We start from the raw sequence: 22,538 nt of genomic DNA, 5'->3' as shown, positions 1-22,538 counted from the left end.
TCAGTGTTGCCATGTTTCTTGGTCCCCTTGTATTCAATGTCATACAGGTGAGCCCCTAGGAAGAGTGACCATCGCTGCAGCCGTTGTGCCGTCATCACTGGAACGCCCTTCCTTGGGTTGAAGATTGAAACGAGAGGCTGGTGGTCAGTTAACAGTGTAAACTGTTGACCATACAAGTAGTGGTTGAATTTCTTGACTCCCCACACAAGGCTGAGGGCCTCTCGGTCAATCTGTGCATAATTGCATTCAGCTGTAGTCAAGGATCTTGCAGCAAAGGCTATTGGTCTCTCTGAGCCATCTGGCAACTTATGTGACAACACGGCCCCAATGCCATAGGGTGAAGCATCACATGCCAGTCGAATAGGTAAGGATGGGTCAAAGTGAGCTAGCACGTCTTCTGAATTAATGAGTCTTTTACTCTCTTGAAAAGCTTGTTCACAGCTGTCACTCCACTTCCATTGTGACCCTGTCTGTAGCAGTGCATTTAGTGGATGTAACACTGTGGATAGGTTGGGCAAGAACTTGTGATAGTAGTTCACCAGTCCAAGATATGATCTCAACTGAGACACATTTTCAGGTGTTGGTGCATTAATCACAGCTTCAATCTTGTCTGGAGACTTGTGTAAACCGTCCTTGTCCACAGTATGAGATTTCCTTTTTGAAAAACTCACACTTGTCTCGGTTCGCTCGGAGCCCATACTCCCGTAACCTGATGAGCACCTGTTCAAGGTTGGAAAGGTGGTCATTGTCATTCTTGCCAGTAATGATGATGTCATCAAGATAACACTGAGTACCTGGGATCCCCTGCAGGACTTGGTCCATTGCCCTTTGCCAGATTGCAGGAGCTGATGCTATTCCGAATACCAGCCGATTGTACTGGTAAAGGCCTTTGTGCGTATTTATTGTTAGATACTTCTTTGATGCATCATCAATTACCATTTGGAGATAGGCCTGGGCCAAGTCAATCTTTGTGAAGCGTTCCCCTCTTGACAGGGAAGCAAAGATGTCCTCAATGCGAGGCAATGGGTACTGTGCTGTGTGGAGGACTTGGTTAACAGTCACTTTAAAGTCTCCACAAATGCGCACTTTTCTTGGCTTTCTTGGTTTTGTGCTGGGGATTTTCTTCATCACTGGAACTATAGGTGTGGCCCATTCACTCCAATCCACCTTGGACAGGACCCCTAACTGTTCCAAGTTCTCCAGCTCTGCTTCTACTGAAGGGCGAATTGCATAAGGCACTGGTCTGGCCTTGTGGAACTTTGGATTTGCGTTCTCCTCAATCTTAATTTTTGCTTTCATGCCCTTAAGTGTTCCTATTCCCTTCTTGAACACTTCCTGAGAGTCAGAGAGTATTTGTGACAGTCTCTCAGGAGTGGCGTTGCTGTCATCCTTTGTTGACACAAACAGTGTTTGGATGGTGTGCCAATCCAACTGTATTTTCCTGAGCCATTCACGTCCCGGCAATGGTGGTCCTCCATTTTCCACTGCATAGAGGTTCAATTGCGGTATTTTTTTTTCTTGGTATGTCACTGTCACTTTTATTTTACCTTTGGGGCACACTCTTTGTCCTGTGTATGTCTTTAACAGTACTTTAGTTGGCCTTAGCGGTATGTGTGAAAACAGTCGTTTGTAGTCATGTACAGAGATCACTGTTAAAGCTGAGCCTGTGTCCAACTCCATTTTCAGCCTAACTCCTGCCACTTCTGGAGTAACCCATATTATTCTGTGATCCTCTGTTTCTTTCACACTGTGTAGTTTTAGACAAGCCAGATCCTCTTCCTATCTCCAGTCACTTGGTGTACCCTCTTGTATCTATCTTTGAAATGTTTCTTGTTTCCAGTCACTTGGTGTGCCTTTTTGTTACTCTGTATTGTATCAGTTTTCTGCTTTGCTTTGCAGACCCTTTCAATGTGCCCTCGTTTGCTACATTGTCTGCAATCTTTGTCTTTAAACCAACAGTCATTGTGGTCATGTGACATTTTACCACAGCAATAGCACTTTCTTTCTGATTCAGAGACATTTTGTTAGAGGAATATTCCAGGGATTTTTGTTGAATTTCTAAAGCGCCACGTGCTGCTGCTTCCATTGAAATTGCAATACTTAGAGCCTTCTCCAAGGTGAGATCTTTTTCAGACAGGAGCTTCTTTTGTGTGCTTTCACTTTGCATACCACACACAAATCTGTCTCTCAATGTGTCTGATAAGCCCACTCCAAATTGGCAATGTTCTGATAATTTGCGCAACTTTGCCAAATATTCAGAAATGCATTAATTTTTGCTCTGGTTCCGCTTATGGAATTTAAATCTTTCAGCTATAAGCAGTGGTCTGGGGCTTAAATGGTCTTGGAGTGTGTCCACTATTTGTTTGAATGTTTTGTTTGCTGGCTTTTCAGGGTTTAGTAAACTACGTAGCAGCCCATATGTACTTGCGCCCATAACACTTAGCAAAACAGTGGCTTTCTTTCCTACCTCCACTCCGTTAGCCTCACAGTACAACTCCACTCTTTCAATGTAAGTTGCCCAGTCTTCAATGCTGCTATCAAATGCTGCAATCGTGCCAATCATCACCATTTTTCTTTTTCCAAACCCGTTTTTCTTTCTTTACTAGTTAGCTAGCGTCATGCAAGTCCTGTGCACTTTTCACTTGACTTACGTAACCCCTGCCTAGCTTAGCAAGCGTGCTCCGTTTTCTCTACCTTCTCGCTCCTTTCTTCCAAATTTCGGTGTCCTCTGGATGCGATGCCAGAATAGGAAGACGTATGCTCATAATTCTCATCGCCAATTTGTTGTGTTTGTACCACTACACACAACTACAAAAAACAATAAAGCAGCAGAGACTGAGAGTAACTTCAAGAGAACTTTACTGGGTAACTGGAACTTCGGCACTGACTGTACAAATCAATACGCGTCTGTTATATACGCTCGCAACTAAGGATGATGTACATCTGCTAAACAAAGTAGTCCCTTCAATGTTGTATACATTACAGTCTCATCCGGAGATTTTGATCTTGTGCTCCATATAGCCAAGCCCATATCATAGAAACATAGAAAAATAGGAGCAAGAGTAGGCCATTCGGCCCTTCGAGCCTGCTCCACCATTCAATATGATCATGCCCGATCCTCTATCTCAGTACCATATTCCCGCTCTCTCCCCATACCCCTTGATGCCTTTTGTGTCTAGAAATCTATCTATCTCTTTCTGAAATATATTCAGTGATTTGGCCTCCACAGCCTTCTGTGGTAGAGAATTCCACAGGTTCCCCACCCTCTGAGTGAAGACATTTCTCCTCATCTCAGTCCGAAATGTCCTACCCTGTGTCCTGAGACTGTGACCCCTCGTTCTAGACCCCCCCCCACCCAGGGGAAACATCCTCCCTCCATCCAGTCTGCCTAGCCCTGTCAGAATTTTATACGTTCCAATGAGATCCCCTCTCATTCTGCTAAACTCTAGTGAATACAGGCCTAGTCGATCCAATCTCTCCTCATACGACAGTCCTGCCATCCCAGGAATCAGTCTGGGGAACCTTCGCTGCACTCCCTCTATGGCAAGTATATCCTTTCTTAGGTAAGGAGACCAAAACTGCACACAGTTCTCCAGGTGTGGTCTCACCAAGGTCCTGTGTAACTGTCGTAAGACATCCTTGCTCCTGTACTCAAATCCTCTTGCAATGAAGGCCAACAAACCATTTGCCATCCTAACTGCTTGCTGCACCTGCATGTTTGCTTTTAGTGACTGGTGTACAAGGACACCCAGGTCCCTTTGTACATCACCATTTCCCAATCTATCACCATTTAAATAATACTCTGCCTTTCTGTTTTTCCTACTGTTGTGGTGAAAATAAATTCACATCTAAACCGTGTAAAAGTAAAAAGATGCAGTTTATTATCAGAGCTCTGGGAGAAGAGTCTCAGACCCCGCGGTCTGTGTGAGCACCTTCTCGTTCTCTCTTGGTTGGTACAGCTTTTTATTCTATTTTCATCCAATCACATTGTATTACAATAATCACCTGATCACATTGTATTACAATAATCACCTGATCACATATGGATTCTTTTCAGTATTAATAAAGGTTAGTTACATCTTACTATGCCTTTGGTTACAGGTCAAATTCCCATGACCCCTATATTCTGCTGTGTCTACAATTTTTAGCTAAAGCAGCATATTCCTTATCGCTTACGCAAAACACACATATTCTGTCTGGTCCCACAACTGCGTCTTATCTTGGTTTTTCGAAGCTTCTCACATTGTTCTTTGTTTAGTTTTGCCTTTTTACGTAAGCCAATTTTTATTGTGATATTTCTTATCTTATTCACTTTCACATGACCCCACTCCTTTGTTCTGAGTTTAATTTTGCTGGCATCACTTAATTAGTGGTCACCTCGGCTGTCCGAATTCTGAGAGGGTTCAATTTAACCCCTTCAATACAATAGCTAATTAATCCTTACCTGCAATGATTCTGGCAGCTAGGCCCTCGTGATCCTTCTTGGTCTGCAACACTGGGCTGCAGGTCATAGGTTACAGTATCAACAACTCATTTATAACTGAGCCCATTCTTTCTGTTCTATTTCTTATCTCTGCCACCTGGATTATGACGTCTGGTTCTACAGGCTGCCAGGCCATAGTTGCTAGGCTGAGGTTTCTTTAATAATCTACGCAAGCCATTTTTTTTCTTTATGTTACGACTTTAAGTTTAGCTGATTTTATTAAATCATTCTCACAGTTCAGCATTAGCTGTATGTAGCTTGGTGGCTATGCCTTATCTTATTCTTGCAATGCTCCATTGTATGAAGTCCTTGAGCTGGGCAGACATTTTATCGTCACCTGGCTTCTCCTCAGCTCTTAGTGATCTCACACATGACCCCTCTTTAATTTGTTTGCCCTGCATTTTAAACACTGAAAGGATTTGCTTTTAACCCTTTCAATCCCTCCTGTTGGTCCTGCACCAAATTTAAACTTTGGCTAGGGATACCAACTTCTCTTCCACTTTTACCATCCCCGGGATTACTGCTATACTGATGGCTTAAACTTAGTACCTAAGCTCATCTTTCCCCTCTGTCTATCTTGTTGTGCTAGGCGTGGTAGTCTGTGCAAATGACTAATGAACTTTACATGTCTGTTACTATCAGTTCATTATCCCACATTAACTGTTCGGTTTCAGGCTCAATATTGATTATATCAACTGTAGCAACCGGCACTATTCAGGACACAGCTGCCCTACAGAACCGTCATTATAACACAAAATAATACTACAACTATAATGACAATTAGAAGTCCTTATCATTTCTATTTGTCTTTTGATGCTTGATATTCGACCTTGCTGGCATTTATGCTATCTTTTTCCGCTTGCCTGTTGTCAGTCTCTGGTCTAAGAATTAAAACCCATCTTTGAATCTAATAGCTATTTCTTACAATTCCCTTTTTTTTTAGAAGGAAATACCTTTATTGACTTCTCACAATCGGCTCTTGACTAATCTAGCCAGCTCTTATTGCTCTCTCAACTTGGGCGTTAGTTAGTAGGGAGTCTTGAAGATTTCTCCCTTCCTTACAGTCCATTCCTTTGAAGAGAAGGAGCAACCTCTGACCCCTTACTCAAATTCAATTCACTGTTCCGGTGTTCCAATTCTGCCCCGCCTGGGATATCCTCTGTTTCTTCTATCTTTCCTGATGTTACCCCACCTGGGGTCTCCTCTACATTGCTTCGGATCTTCTCTTTTGGTGTGCTCAATTAATTTGTTAGTGCTTGTCAGTCATGGGCATGAGTACCCAATTGGCTTATGTATCAAAGTCTTACTACACACGTTACATATATCAAATACACTATCATTACAAGTTGGATAACTACCAGAGCATGTGAAATAATACAAACCTAAGGGTGTGCTGATGTATTAAGCCCAATATCCCATCAATGTGAGTTGTCCCCTATGCTGTCAATTTCAATATCTATTCTCGAGTTGTCTTGCTCCAAAACATAAAAATGCTTTAGGGATGAGTTCAGTCGCATCATGAGCTCACTGAAACCCACAAACAACAGGGGAATGTCATATCCGAGTATCTGAATTGTGCCACATAATTGTGTAGCTCATACTTAAAAATGTGTTGGTTGATGGGACAGGTCCTGTTAGACCCATAAAGCATGGTAATTGCAGTAGTAGTGACACAGGGGGCACCACTAAAATCACCTCATACTGGATTCGTACTGGTTTTTCCCATGCTCTGTTACCTACAAAACACAATTATTACAGTCACAGTTAAATTCAGTCTTACAATCATATCAAATACATTACAGTTTAACATCTAATCAACAAATCATGGATTTAAAAGATTCTCCAGCTCTCTCTTTTGCTCGTATCCATCTTGTGGATAATTCTTACTAATCATGATTTCTCCTTAGCCCTCGATTGTATCAATCCAGATTCCTTGCAACTCTCCACTTCAACTTCAATCCCTCTAACAGGTACCCGTGCGTTTAACTCTATTCTGATTGTTTCATTAATTAGATAGTTTCTCGATGGAGTATGCTTTAAAAGTTGTCTCGCTCTCCTGAGCCACATTAACCATTTCATGTCTTGCTGTTGTCAAGTAACTGAGCATGTCTGAGACCCATTCTTCAGGCAAACTCAACATACATTCCTGGATGGTAATTACCTCATACGTATTGAGTCACATTTGCACACTCATATCAGTATCTCAATATCGTGCCACACATGCCATCCGATACAAGCCTTTCTCGGGCTTTCAGGTATCTTATTGAAAGATTGTAGTCACCTGGAGATCTTTGTTCATCTTCCTCTGCATGGTCCCGATGTATTGGGTAGTGGCCAGACTATCAAATTCACTCTCAATCACTTTCCTTTAATTACCATTCATATCTAATTCATGAGTCCTGGAAAAACTTTACTGTCCAGTACAATATTAAAGATAGAAAACATAGATCAAACGTTCTCACTTGATTCAAGTTATTAACACATTTTATTATCATTATTTTTAGAGGATCTTTTATTTTCCCAAAAGTAACCAAATATATAGTGCCTGAGTCCATTTTGTCATTTCAAAATTATCCCAAAATCCAAATAGCAGTACAGTTGAACTGACAGGTTTTGTCAATGTTCAATTTCATCTCTATCAATTTATCTTCCATTTCCAATTTCAGAAACAAGTGATTCTCAGGCTAGGTAGCTTACACAGTGTTTTAACATTAGAGACAGAAGTGCTGCAATTAGTTTACAAGGTTACTTCCATATAACAAAAGCACATTGGCAACTGTAACTTTAAGGCAGAAGCTTATCTTTTGTAAAACTATGAACAGACAAACAAAACAAAATAGCACGTTCTTGCAGAAAACAGTCAATTACGTCATATTTTCTTATCAAATCAAACTGCTTTAGAAGATTTCACCATAGCAACCGCGACTCCAAGGTTAAATCTTAGACTGAAACGTAGGGCTAGAAATTGGGTTGCTAGCGCCTCCAAATAACGCCTAAAGAGGCCAAAAAATGGGGCGCTAGCCAATTTCTGGGCGGGCGCAGGAAGCCTAGTGCCTCGCCCCATATTGAGCATGGTTTTAGAGCCGGTGCTAACTCTTAGCGCCCGCTCATGGGCGCAGGCAGATAATGACATCATTTGAGTGTGCAACGCCTTTTGGGCACCCCCGTCCGCAAATTCAGTGGCCCACACCTCCGTAGCGCCTGGCGCTATTAGTGATAGCTTACCTGGAACCTTACCAAGTTGCACTCGTGCTGGAGGGGCGTTATTTAAAGGGGACTGGTGTGGTTTAAAAGTGGCAGCCATTTCTGCAGCACAACTTCCTCGAGCGCTACAAGGAGTTGCTGAGCTGCACACAGAGAGCCTTTTGACCACTGGGTCCATGCTGGCGGAGGAACTTCGCCATTCGGACCATTGCTTTACTGCTGGTGAGCATTAAGAACGGCAAAACTACCTGCGCGCACTTATTATGGGGGCTGCATTGGACGCGGACATCCTGCTGCTGCATTATCTGCAAAGGGCACTGAGACGCAGGGAGAGGGGGCCGGCCGTGGCCAGACAGAGGAGGGCCTACAGACGTCACCACACCAGACCTTACACTGCCAGGTTTTTCCGCCAGCAGTTTTCCTACATGAACATGTCGGAGGAGCAGTGTGTCCGAAGGCTGCGCTTCAGAAAGGAGGTGGTGACTGAGCTGTGCCACCTGCTTCAGACAGATCTGCAGCCTCAGTTAAGGTGTAGGACATCTCTGTCGGTGGCTGTGAAGATGACTGTTGCCCTGAACTTCTACGCGAGCGGCTCTTTTCAGGCTGCATCTGGCGACATAGCCAGCATCTCCCAGTTTGCGGTGCATTGCTGCATCCGTCAAGTGACTGATGCCCTGTTTAGAAGGAGGTGGCAGTACATCTCCTTTCCAATGACCCTGGACAAGCAGCAGGAGCGCGCAGAGGGCTTCGCAGCAATCGCGGACTTCCCCATGGTGCAGGGTGCCATTGACTGCACGCATGTGGCTTTGCGGGCACCTGTATTAAATCCGGAGGAGTTCCACAACTGCAAGGGGTTCCATTCCCTCAATGTCCAGCTGGTCTGTGACCACCGACACCTGATCCTCGCAGTGAATGCGCAGTTCCCAGGCAGCAGCCATGACGCCTTCATCTTGCGCCAGACTACTGTTGCAGACCTTTTTGAGGCACTGCTTCAACCAGAAGGCTTGCTTCTCGGGGACAAGGGCTATCCTCTGTGCCCGTGGCTGATGACCCCGCTCCGGATGCCCAGAACCCCTGCTGAAGAGCGCTACAATGCGAGCCATCAGGCCACGTGGAACATTGTTGAACAGACAATCGGCATTCTGAAGCAGCGGTTCCGCTGTCTGGACCATTCCGGCGGAGCACTGCAGTATTCGCCTGAGCGAGTCTCGCACTTTGTGGTTGTTTGCTGCATGCTCCATAACCTTGCTATCCTGCGTACCCAGCCAATGCCACCAGACATTGCCGCCCCAGCGGTGGAGGAGGAGGAGGAGGAGGATGGGAGGGAGGTTCTAGCTGGAAGGGCCATGCGTCTGAGGCTGATCACAAATCGATTCTAGGCCACTCTGACGGAATGCTTGCAGCCAATCCAAGAACAGGAATGGAACCGACCTCATACCCCCAAGCCTGTGAAGGGCAAGATGCATACAAATAGCAGGCATGGCCATTCTTAAGGAATAAAAAAGTGTTTATTTACAAAAACGTGCTCCCTTCCAACATTACTAAACAAAACGAACAGAAATCAAAAGTCAGAGACGGACACATTCATCTCTGCCTCCCGTGAGACAGATGAAATAAAACATGACAGTAGGCAGAGACGTTCCCCTGGGCTTGGTTCCAACTGGCCAGACGCTTCAGGGGCACCCTTCAGTTCTTTCCCCCTGATGGGGAGCGTGGTCTTTTGGACGGCTGTCCTCTTCCCACCCTGAAGCTCCTCCTTAAGGGGGCCCCAGTGGCTGCAGCAAGGCTGGGGGAGGCCTGCTGACTGTCCCAGAGTGCAGATGCCCCTGAGGTGTGGCCTGGATGACCTCTGGGCCTAGAGGGCCCGGCTGCTGACTGCTCCACCTGTGCATGGGTTGAGCAAGTCTGTCCTGCAGGTGCTGGCAGCTGCAGTGAAGTGCCAGTGGTGGGAGCAGGAATGCTGTCATCCTGAGAGACGACAGCACCTCCATGCTCGACCAACACACTGGCACTCCCACGGGGCAGTACCTCAGCAGCCGGAGCAATCTGTGGGAGCACAGATTGCTGGTCTGCTGCGGTGCTGTGAGGTCCCTGGGTAATCATGCCTGAGCCATCGAGGGTGGCAGCAGTCACTGGTCGTGTGGCCTCCATGTGCCTCTGCAGGAGACCAGCGAGTAACTGCATGGCAGCACTTAGCCCTTGTGTGGCAGGTGCCACTGCTTCGGCAAAGCCCTGGACAGTCCTTTGCATTGCTTCAGTGAAGCCCTTTACAGTCATTTCCATTGTCCCGCAGAAGCCATGGAGACTCCTCTCCATTGCTTCGGTGAAGCCCTGGACACTTCTTTCCATTGCCCCACTGAAGCCCTGCACAGATCTATCCATCGCTGCACTGAAGCCCTGGACAGACCTTTCCAAAGCTGACCTGAAGTCCTGCGCACTCCGGGCCTGTGCTGCGCCAATGTCTTGGACAGTGGTCGTCAGTGTCTCGGTGGCTTGAGGCAACCTTGCCACTGCAGCCATGAGATCAGTGTGCCTCCGGCCAGCCTGAGCGCTCATTTTCCTGAGGGCACGTACATCCTCTGCACTCTCTGCAGCAGCACTGGTGGCCTGACTCACCCTCCGGGGAGACGGCCCCTGAGCTTCCCTTCTCCCCCTGCATTGCTGCAGGCCACTGGGGCCCGCTAGTGGATCCTCGTCCGTGGTGTCCCCCCCGCTCCCCTCCCGGGATGGTATGCCCCCAGTCCGCCACTGCGCTGGCTTGCCTGCAGCTTCATCTGGTGTTTCGGCTTCATCCTGGTCGCCGCCTCCAGAGTCACCCATAGTGGCAGCTTCAGGGCCCGACTCCTCCCCGGGCGAGTCAGCAGCTGAAAGCAGGGAGGTACAGGAGTGGCATTAACGTGAGGAAAGGGTGGCAGCGAGGGAGGCATGGAGGTGCAGGAGTGGCATTAACGTGAGGAGTGGGCGGCACGGTGGCATAGTGGTTAGCACTGTTGCCTCACAGCACCAGGGACCCGGGTTCAAATCCGGCCTCGGGTGACTGTCTGTGTGGAGTTTGCACATTCTCCCTGTGTTTGCGTGGGTTTTCTCTGGCTGCTCCGGTTTCCTCCCACAGTCCAAAGATGTGCGGGTTAGGTTGATTGACCATGACAAAAATTGGCCCTTAGTGTTAGGGGGGGATTAAATACGTGGGGTTACGGGGTTACAGGGATAGGGCTTGTGTGGGATGGCTGTCAGTGTAGGGACCGGGTGCTAGGGTTTGGATGATCAGCCATGATCTCGTTGAATGGCGGAGCAGGCTCGAATGGCCGAATGGCCTACTCCTGCTCCTATCTTCTATGTTTCTATGACAGGGTGGCAGCGAGGGAGGCATGGAGTTGCAGGAGTGGCATTAACGTGAGGACAGGGTGGCAGCGAGGGAGGAATGAGTGCTGCAATATACTGCAGTGGATCCACAGTCAGTGATCATGCTGCTGGGGGGAACAGTTGGGAGGAGAGAGATCCAAAAGGCGATAGCCTTACCATCGTAGGCCACTATGGGGTCGGCAGCTCCAGAGGCGGCAGGACCAGTCAGCCAGGTCCCCATGATATGTTGGACCCTCTCCTCCAGGTCGGTGAGAGCCTGGATCTGGGCACGTCCTCCTCCGGTGGCCATTTGCTGGTGTCGGTTATGTGCCAGCTTCCCCTGCAACAGAAAGGATGGAAATTGCTGAAACATCCTGCACTGAGCACACATCAGCTGCCCCCCATGGTTGAATAGCCCTTACATCATGCACTGAGCAGCATGTGCATGTGTCTTTCCTGAAAGGGCCAGGGGTGCTGGCTGGCAGATGGCCTTTGGCGGCTCGCCCACCCTCTAGCCAGAAAGTCAGGTGCACATGGAGGGATGAACAAGACAGTGGAAAAGGCACCCACCCTGACGACCCGAGTGAGGTCGTTGAACTTCTTCCGGCACTGGACCGCAGTGCGAGGGACCACGCTCCTGGAGCCCACTCTGGTGGCCACGTCCCTCCAGGCCCGCCTGTATTCGGCATGTGGCGCCCTCCTGCCATCCTGGGGATATAGCGTTTCACGCCGGCACTCCACAGCACCAACCAAAGCCTCCAGGGCCCCTCATCAAAGCGTACAGCCCTCTGCCTGACCCTTTGCACCTTTGCAGAGCCTGGGGTGCCTCTGTTTAGCCTCCACCGAATTTAAGGCGTGCCAGGAAGTGTTGTGTCTTGTGATTCCAATTGACCCGCCCCTTTCAGAGCTGTCCGGCGCCAGTGTGTCTCGGGGTCAGTGATTATTGACAGCACCTGCGCTGCGCCCCACCATGGTGAAATTGGGTTGCAGCTTAAGAGTAGCATGCAGCGCCTGATTTAGCGCCGCAATCACCATCAGGGGTGCAGCGACCCAATACGGCGCCAAGTTGCGTCTGGCGCTAAACTTTGCGCTTCGCCAGGACTAGCGCCCCAAACGGGGCGAGACCGAATTTCTAGCCCTTAATCTTTTGTTAAACAAACTTTTTGTTGCTCTTCTCAGTTTCTACACACCAGCTTAACTTAAATTAGTTCAAAGGTTTTTTTTCCAATTCTTGGGGCACAATCTTATTCGCACATTCTTAAAACTTCCAGGCCTAGAAATTGAGTGGGGTTAGCGCCCAATTAGTGGCGCTGGAGGGCATTGCGCTGGAATTATAGCCGTTTCTGAAATTGACTTGGGCCTTACCATCGGCGTTAGCCGGTAGCGCTGCACCAGCACCGATGACGTCATCGGTGTGCGCAGCATCCCGGTTGCCGTGGTAACCCGGCCCCAAGCCCAAATTCAGTTGCGCCCGCCTCGCCCGTGGCAGGCGCAACCAACGATTGTGGAAAGGTTTCTTACACGCCTTTGCGCCGGCGCATAAAGGTGGAGCGGCAGCCGGCCGCGTTCCCGGCGGCCGCCTGCCCGCACCTCCCTTCCCGGACTCCTGCATCACCCCCCCCCGCGGCCCTGATGTGTGTGTGCTGCGAGCCCGGCACTTCCCCGAGGTGCCGGGCTCAGATGTCAGGGGAATCCGCCGGTCAGTTGTCAGCTGCAGGCAGCTCCTCCTTAACAGAAGGAGGAGGCCTGCAGTTCCCCAGCCTGCCGCACCGCATCGGGTGCCGCAGCGGGGGATTAGCGCTGGAAAACCCAATTGAACGCCCGTTTTGAGGCGCTAAAACCCTCCTTTAGCGCCCGCCGCCGTCTGGGCCCGGCGCAACCGAATTTTCGTCGGGCGCTGCCGCAATAACGCTGGCGCAAAATTTCTGGCGCTACAGCCTTGGCGAACCCACAACCCAATTTCTAGGCCTCAAAATCCAAGACTAGACAAAAGTTTTTAAACACTTTTAACACAGAGAAGTGGGTGGAGCTAAAACAAACATAACAGAATCTTTCTTTTGAAGACATACTTTCAGACAAAAGAAATACTGTAACTTCTTAAACATTCATAGTCAGGAAAACATTCACACTTTAACACACACTTTCACACAAACTAAAATTCCAGCATTTTTTAAGGTTCCTTTTACTCAGCAAATCTTGTGTTTTATTTGTCTTAGCACAAATGTTAATAACTTCCATGTCAGTAAAACTTTAAGTTTCTCTTTTTTTCCCTCTTTTTCCATCGGTGTCCCCATCTTCTTTCGCCTTGTTTATCCTTTCGTTTTGCCAATTTTTTTTCTCTAATTTTGTCACCTGCTCCTGTAGATTTTCATTTTAATTTCCTCAGTCTTTTGAATGACCGTTACTAATTGGTGTACCAATATAACTCCCGCTTTCTTTGTCGTACTTCCCTTTTGTGTCTCCCACCATTCTCGTTGGTACACTGGTACCTTAGACGGATCCCATCCATCCTTTTTCATCTTATCTATCAAACCCTTCCGGTCATCTGCATAGAGCCTGGTAAGGGACCCAGGGGGTCCCCATTCCATCTCTTTCCCCGACACCATATCCAGTCCTACATCAGTCTTACCTACTCTGCTGCGTTTCTCTGTGCGGGTTTGCTGTGATCCTGTCTTTATTCGTGGTACGTCCGTGACCTGGGATTTCTCCCCTCCATCTTACCTCTCGTAACACCCCCGGTGGTCGTAAAAGACTTTTTAAGCAGTTAAATAATCACAATTAAGCACACATATATTCATTGACTTCACGATCCCAGGGTACTTTGGAGTCTCTCAGCCTACTTGAACCTGGCCATCACGTGGGGCCCAATCGCCCTCTTAATTCCGGCTCAGGCTAGGGTCAATGAGACAGGCACCCTCCTTGTCCTTGTCGATCAGTCAATCACTCATTCCTTCGCGACGTCTATCGCTACACAGTGTTCCCTTAGTTCATGCAATCCACACTCACACAACTGTGTTCTCTCACCTCTTACAGACTTTCACTTGATTCATGATGCTACGGCACTGTCCCTCCACCTTCCCAGATGACTCAATTTCTGGACGGTCAGAATTTGACTTCTCGTCCGGGTTCACTGGTACGGGCAGTCTTTCAGTTCCGTAGCACCCTGCTCGCCATGCCAATTTGTTGGTGAAAAACAAATTCACTCGAGTCTGCCTTAAAGTAAAAGTGATAGTACACAGTTTATTAACAGAACATTCTGGGAGAAGGTCATAGACCCCGTGGTCTAATGACACCCTTCTTGTTCTCTCTTGGTTGGTACAGCTTTTTATTCCATTTTCATCCAATCACATTGTATTACAATAATCACCTGATCACATATGGCTTATTTATTCTTTTCAGTATTAGTAAAGGTTAGTTACATCTTACTATGCCTTTGGTCACAGGTCAAATTCCCATGACCCTTATATCCTGCTGTGTCTACAATTTTTAGCTAAAGCAGCATATTCCTTATCGCTTACTCAGAACACACATTCTGTCTTGTCGCACAATTGTGTCTTATCTTGGTTTTTTGAAGCTTCTCACACTGTCTTTTGTGCAAGACTAGCGAGAGTAGCACTTTTTCAATCTGTACTGTCTTATCTTTGTTTTTCACATAGCACTTTTCAGCCTGTCCTTTCTTTAGTTTTGCCTTTTTACGTAAGTCAATTTATATTGTGAAATTTCTTATCACCACCTGGTTTCTTTTAGCTCTCATTCATTCTCACATGAACCCACTCCTTTGTTCTGATTTTAATTCTGCTGGCACCTCAGCTGCCTGAATTCTGAGAGGATTAATTTTAACCCCTTCACTATAATGTGGCACTTGTCGAACGCCTTTTGGAAATCCATGTACACCACGTTAACCACATTGCCCTCATCAACCCTCTCTGTTAGCTCATCAAAAACTCAATCAGAATCAGAGCGGCTGGGTCCGGTGGACGTGCGGCCAGGGCCCCGGCACCAGGAAACCCAGGGTGCAGTGCCTCTCCCATCCGAGCCGCCGCTTCCCGGTTTCTTCAGCTGGTACCACTGAGTCCGACTCGGGACAAAGGACAGGAGCCAGGCTCCCAGAATGGCCCATAGCCCCGGGGAGCATGCGCACTCTCAGCGGGGAAATCGGCGCGTTGCATAGAGCGGTTTCTGGGGCGTGGGGAATTGTGGGTGTTGCGGCCGCCATTAGTCAGCAGCTGTGGGGAAGAGCTTTATTGCAGGCTGACGGAAGGTAGGCCCCTGGCCGCCTGTGTAGGTCTTTTTGTTGCTTCATTGTTGAGGATGTAACTAGTAAAATAGATAAGGGAGAACCAGTGGATGTTGTGTATTTGGACTTTCAGAAGGCTTTCGATAAGGTCCCGCATAAGAGATTAGTGTGTAAAGTTAAGGCACCTGGGATTGGGGGCAAGGTATTGGCTTGGATAGAGAAATGGTTGGCAGACAGGAAGCAAAGTGTTGGAATAAACGGGTCTTTTTCCGAGTGGCAGGCAGTGACTAGTGGGGTACCGCAGGGATCGGTCCTTGGACCCCAGCTATTCACAATATATATTAATGATCTAGACAAGGGAACTAGATGTAACATCTCCAAATTTGCAGATGACACAAAGCTGGGTGGGCGTGTGTGCTGTGAGGAGGATGCCGAGAAACTACAGGATGATTTGGACAGGTTGGGTGATTGGGCAGAAGCATGGCAGATGCAATATAACGTGGATAAATGTGAGGTTATCCACTTTGGTGGCAAAAACAGGAAGGCAGATTATTATTTGAATGGCAATAGATTGGGAGAAGGGGAAGTGCAATGAGACCTGGGTGTCCTTGAGCACCAGTCGCTGAAGGTAAGCATGCAGGTGCAGCAGGTGGTTAAGAAGGCAAATGGTATGTTGGCCTTCATAGCGAGAGGGTTTCAGTACAGGAACAAGGATGTCTTGCTGTAGTTGTACAGGGCCTTGGTGAGACCACATCTTGAGTACTGTGTGCAGTTTTGGTCACCTTATCTGAGGAAGGATGTTCTTGCCATGGAAGGAGTTCAACGAAGATTCACCAGGCTGATACCTGGGATGGCAGGAATGACATATGAGGAGAGATTGGGATGATTGGGCTTGTACTCGCTGGACTTTAGAAGAATGAGAGGGGATCTCATTGAAACTTATAAAATTCTGACAGGACTGGACAGACTAGATGCAGGAAGGATGTTCCCGATGGTCGTGGAGTCCAGAACCAGGGGTCACAGTCTAAGGTTACGGGGTAAGCCATTTAGGACAGAAATGAGGAGGAATTTCTTCACCCAGAGACTGGTGAACCTGTGGAATTCTCTACCACAGAAGTCAGTAGAGGCCAATACATTAAATATATTCAAGAAGGAGTTGGATATATTTCTTAAAGCTAAAGGGATCAAGGGGTATGGGGAGAAAGCAAGGACCGGGTACTGAATTTGGATGATCAGCCATGAGGGGCCGAATAGCCTACTCCTGCTCCTATCTTCTATGTTTGTATGTTCCTATGTTTCAGTTTGAGCTGGAGTGGAGATGGAGGAGAAGCTGCTGGGTTTAACCCCCACTACTTCTGAGCCCAAGAGGACCCAACAATTTCCAATGTGAGACTGTCAAGGGAGGTGGATTCTAGGGGAGATTAGTTTGTTACACAGACACTGTCCGTACAATGTAAAAGAGTATTGTTTTAGGAACAAGTATTTCTGTACAGGCTTTTAATCCAGTTTACATCTACAGATTTGTTTTAATTCATTCTTGGGATGTGGGCGTAGCTAGCAAGAGCAGCAAATACAGGAAACTTTCTGGTATCCGGCACTGACGGGACCGAGCTGGTGCCGGTCGATCAACACTGCCGGAGAAACGCGCGCTTTTGTTAAAAGATATGGAGCTTCTGAGCTCTGTCTGAAGCAACAAACCCTGTTGCTTAGCAACAGCTTCAAAACAGTCGGTGCAGCTTGCAAGCGTCTCTGTAGCTAAGCAACAGCTTCAGCTAGACACTTGCAGAGCCACAAATGGAGAAAAAAAGCAGCTAAAAGTAAAAAAAGTTATCTGAACCGACTCCTGAATTTTGCCAGTGGATAGAGCATTCCGGATATTTAACCTCCGTTGAAACGAAAGTTTCCTGTATTGCCAATCCCCAGTTTCCCGTTGAGAAGGGGGTGGTGAGTCACCTTCTTGAACTACTGCAGTCCGTGTGGTGAAGGTATTCCCACAATGTTGTTCGGTAAGGAGTTCCAGGATTATGACCCAGCAACGATGAATATATCTGAGTCAGGATGGTGTGTGACTTGGAGGGGAACTTGATGGTGCTCCCACACAACAGCTGCCCTTGTCCTTCTAGGTGGTGGAGGTTGCGGGTTTTGGAGGTTCTATCAAAGTTCTGGTCGAGTTGCAGATGTATAAAGTTCCTTTCCTTCACCCCCTCCCCCTACCACACCCACCTCTCTCTCTCTCTCACACTCTCTCCTCCCATAGAGGCCAGAGACTTGTGTAGGCCCAGACCAGGTGGCGGATTCCCATCCCTGAAGGACATCAGTGAACCAGTTGGGTTTTTATGACAATCCGGCAGCTTTCATGGTCACTTTTCTCTAGTGCCGGACCCACAATTGACCAGATTCATTGAGCTCAATTTCACAACCTGCCTTTGTTTTCTTCACGCTCCCTGTTTTAAATTAATTTTACAGGGCACTGGAAGGGGAGGATTTGCAGACAGGAAACTCAAACCAAACATCACATCAAGATCTGACAGAGTCACTCGACTCATCGGATCTGAATATCATCGGCCTCTGAACATGGAAGCAAAAAGCACCATTTACAGCGGGGAGAAACCGTACACGTGTTCTGTGTGTGGACGAGGCTTCAGCCAATCCTCTGGCCTATCGACACACAAGCGCATTCACACCGGGGAGAGGCCGTTCACCTGCTCTGAGTGTGGGAAGGGATTCACTCAGTTATCCAACCTACTGAGACACCAGCGTGTTCACACCGGGGAGTGGCCGTTCACCTGCTCTGAGTGTGGGATGGGATTCACTCAGTCATCCAACCTGCTGATACACCAGCGTGTTCACAACGGGGAGAGGCCATTCACCTGCTCTGAGTGTGGGATGGGATTCACTCAGTCATCCAAACTGCTGATACACCAGCAAGTTCACACCGGGGAGAGGCCGTTCACCTGCTCTGAGTGTGGGAAGGGATTCACTAATTCATCCCACCTGCTGACACACCAGCGTGTTCACACTGGGGAGAGGCCGTTCACCTGCTCTGAGTGTGGGAAGGGATTCACTAATTCATCCGACCTGCTGATACACCAGCGTGTCCGCACCGGCTAGCGGCCGTTCACCTGCTCTGAGTGTGGGAAGGGATTCACTCAGTCATCCAACCTGCTGAAACACCAGTGAGTTCACACTGATGAGACACCTTTTAAATGCTCGGACTGTGAGAAGAGTTTTAAAAGCAAAAGGAAGCTGATACAACACGAATGCACTCACACTGGGGCGAGGCCATTCACCTGCTCCGTGTGTGGGGAGCGATTCACTCGCTCATCCCACCTGCTGACACACCAGCGAGTTCACAAGTGACTGCAGGGGGTTGATTCTGTTGTTGTTGCTGCTGTTAATCACACCCAGGACTGAACCATGTTCATTCTGACAGTTGGGGATTGTTTCTGCTGATGTTAATAACTCCGGGAACTGGGCTGGAGTTTAATATTCTGGATATATGTCAAATAAATCAACTTTGTTTTAAACACGTTGTTGTAGATTTTTGTCTTTCCCACCTGAGTGTTTAGCATCACCTGGCTGGAGCTCAGAAAGGACAATCTGGGGGAGGATTGTACGGTGGGAACAGAACACCAGCCTGGACACAGTCCTTCAGGGCCACACTGAGAGGGGCAAACGGCACTTTGGTCTTTCTTGTCTCTCTTCACTGACAGCAAAGTTGCCGTGTGGGTTAATCTCGAGGCGTGTGAGAAATATGTCCCAGCCGCTCTCTGCCATGGTTCAGAGCTCCTAGGCATGGAACAGAAGGCTCCTTTAGGAATGTACCCCAGTGCTTTTTTTTAATGGCCTTATTAACGTGTGTTGCTGCTTTTAGTGATTTGTGTATCTGTGTCCCTGGATCCCTCTGCTCCTCTAGCCCATTTAGACTCTTAGGGGGAAATTCGGTGGCACCCCCTTTGGGTCGCTAACATCACCGGGGCTAATTTTAACTTCCCAAAATAGTTAGCACCCCTGCACATCATATTCAGTCGTGGCACCCCAGGCAGGAGGCAGGGTGCTACTGGAAGCGCTGCTCTCCCTCTTGAGGCACTACCAGTGAATTTCACGGCACTTCATGTAACAGCGCCACGCCCGTCGGCACATAGCACCGCATCATAGCAGACCTCCCTCCCTGATTAAAGGGGAGGGGCCTAGCACTGCGCACACCGGGGCCCTGCTGGACCACCGGGGAGTGGGGTGTCGGATCAAGAGGAATGCCGGGCTGTGCGATTGCGGCCGACACCCCGAAGAAGAAAGGGGAAGGGGCAGGTGCTGGTAGTCAGCCAAAATAAAAAATTGCCGCCCGACACCTGCCCTTTAAGTGGCGTCGCCGCGGCTGTAGAAATGACCCCTGACCCTGTCGTACATATCGTCCGGCGATAGGTCAGGGGTCGCAACCCAAGGTTGCAGCCGGGCTGCTGTGTGTGGCGATGACGTCATTGCCAGCGGTGCAGTGCTGCGGGGAGCTACTGACTACCTCCGCTGCTAACCTCCCGCTAAATATCGCGGGAGGCACAAAGCAACCCAATTTCGCCCCCTTGTCCAAGCAGTGAGTGGCTTCCTTATTCTTCCCACCAAAACACACCACCTCACACTGACCTATAGTGAAATTCATTAACACACCACCTCACACTGATCTACAGTGAAATTCATTAACACACCACCTCACACTGATCTATAGTGACATTAATTAACACACCGCCTCACACTGATCTATAGTGAAATTCATTAACACACCCCCTCACACTGATCTATAGTGAAATTCATTAACACACCACCTCACACTGATCTACAGTGAAATTCATTAACACACCACCTCACACTGATCTACAGTGAAACTCATTAACACACCACCTCACACTGATCTACAGTGAAATTCATTAACACACCACCTCACACTGATCTACAGTGAAATTCATTAACACACCACCTCACACTGATCTACAGTGAAATTCATTAACACACCACCTCACACTGATCTATAGTGAAATTCATTAACACACCACCTCACACTGATCTATAGTGAAATTCATTAACACACCACCTCACACTGATCTACAGTGAAATTCATTAACACACCACCTCACACTGATCTATAATGAAATTCATTAACACACCTCCTCACACTGATCTATAATGAAATTCATTAACACACCCCCTCACGCTGATCTATAGTGAAATTCATTAACACACCCCCTCACACTGATCTATAGTGACCTTCATTAACACACCGCCTCACACTGATCTATAGTGAAATTCATTAACACACCACCTCAAACTGATCTACAGTGTAATTCATTTGCCAATTACACGCCCATTCTGAAATTTATTAATGTCTTCTTGCATTTTGTTTTCCTCCGTATTAACTCTACCTCCCAAATTGGTGTTATCGACAAACTTTGAAATTTTTCTTCTGATTCACGAGTCCAAGTCGTTTACTTTAATGGTGAACAATAGTGATCCCAGCGCAGATCCCCGTGGAACACCGCTTCCCACCTTTTGCCCGTCTGAGTAGCTACTCTTAACCCCTACTCTCTGTTTTCTGTTTTGTGACCAGCTTGCTATCCATAACAGTATGTAAGATCAACAAGATGACCCAGGTCAGGCCGTGTGGAGGGAAGGGCCAGGAAGCAGAATGGATGGAAAGCTGGCTACAAAACAGAAATCAGAGGGTTGGAGTTAAGGGAAGTTTGTAGCAATCTTTCCATCCATTCTGTTGCCTGGCCCTTGACTCCACACGGCCTGACCATGGTCATCTTGTAGGCCGTACATACTGCAGACACAGTGCACCAGTGGTGGAGGGGGTGAATATTGAGTCCTGTGGCAGGGGCGCTGATGTAGTGGATTTCTCTGTCCGTGAGTTTTGAGGCATTGCTAGTTGCGTTTTTCACCTCTTTCCACCTTTAAAAAAAACCTTGCTGCCAGTTTATTAAACCATTAACAGCCGCTCGGGTGCGATACACCAATAAATGAGGCCTTGTTTCTCTCAGAATGACAGGCCTGAAACCTGAGTTAGAAAACATTTAGTAATTAAGCCAGACTGGGTGGGGCCTGAGGTGCGAGTTAGTAACGGAAAATTGGTGGCCAGCGTACTTCACACCAGGGCTGAGGACCCAGGCACTCGGGTTTCTGTGTCATTTATTGATTAATTTTGTTTGTTGCCCAATTTCAATCAGACTGGCGGGTCATCTTGCTGTCTGATGGAGGCGAGGGTCCCCAATGGAGGGCTCTCTATGCGGGAGTCCTTCCCAGCACCATTGGGGATCTGGGGTGGAGACTGTTGCAGGGAGCTGTCGTGTGCAACAGTTTAAGCTCCTTTCCGGACTCCAAGGCCAGATGTGTTTTCTGCGGCCTAGAGGAGTCCCCGGGCCGTGTATATATTCAGTGTGAGAGGTTGCAGCCCCTGTATAGTTACTTGAAGGGGCTGCTCCTCAACTCTTGGCTACACTTTAGCCCCACACTCCTAATCTTTGCGTACCTGGTGCGGAGGGGTGTGGGTAAGTTGGAGGATCTTCTCCTGGACCTGCTCTTGGGCCTGGTGAAAACAGCAATTTGTCAGCCCTGGATGGGCGGGGCCCATGGGGGGTCACTCTGGCTGCCTGCCTCTCTCCCGTGGTCTTGTCCCTGCCCGGGTGGCCCTGGAGAGGGAGCAGGCAGTGTCCATCGGTTCACTTGATACGTTCCTCGACCGGTGGACACCTTGGGTTAAAGAGACGATAATCGATCCTTACAATCACATTGTGATTTAATTATTAATTGTGTGTGTGTCACAAATACATTTCTTCTATTTCTCTACAAAAGCTCTACTAGACATGTTAAACTACTAGTTATTTAATCACGGCTGCAGCTGCTGAAAGGTTGACTGTACTGGGGTTTGTGGCCAGAGCTGGCAGACATGTTGTTCTGAAGTCTGATCTCTGACACCTGAAGAGTCTGTTTATGTCGTGTTGTAATGACCTTTTTCTGTTGCCTGCTGTCAGAAATAGAAATCAAAGGGAGATGATGCCCCACTCTGTTAATCAACTCGTTGACACATTTCCATGCATTTCCTTTCTTAATTTACAAAGATCACAACTCCATTAGTGAACAATGGATTGCCAGTCTGCCACTTTTTACTGAGGCTTGAAAGGATTCACTGTGAAGCTACACCTGCCCATCTGTCTGTGTGTCACTGTGTTTGGATTGTGTTAGACAACAGTCCTAATATCTTGCCTACATCCATTACAATTTTTG

The 22,538-nt window shown here is 47.9% G+C and overlaps 1 pseudogene; it reads left to right on the top strand.

Moving 5' to 3' along the window:
- The window catches only part of LOC147093063 (uncharacterized), a 73,211-nt pseudogene that overhangs the window by 15,939 nt on the left and 34,734 nt on the right, over positions 1-22,538 (top strand).

Source organism: Somniosus microcephalus, unplaced genomic scaffold (assembly GCF_052327205.1).
Source record: "Somniosus microcephalus isolate GS21.2 unplaced genomic scaffold, FLI_Smic_1.0 unresolved_chr1, whole genome shotgun sequence".
NCBI classification, from domain to species: Eukaryota; Metazoa; Chordata; class Chondrichthyes; order Squaliformes; family Somniosidae; genus Somniosus; species Somniosus microcephalus.
The sequence above is the reverse complement of the archived record's forward strand: the minus strand, read 5'-3'. Positions and strand labels throughout refer to the sequence as shown.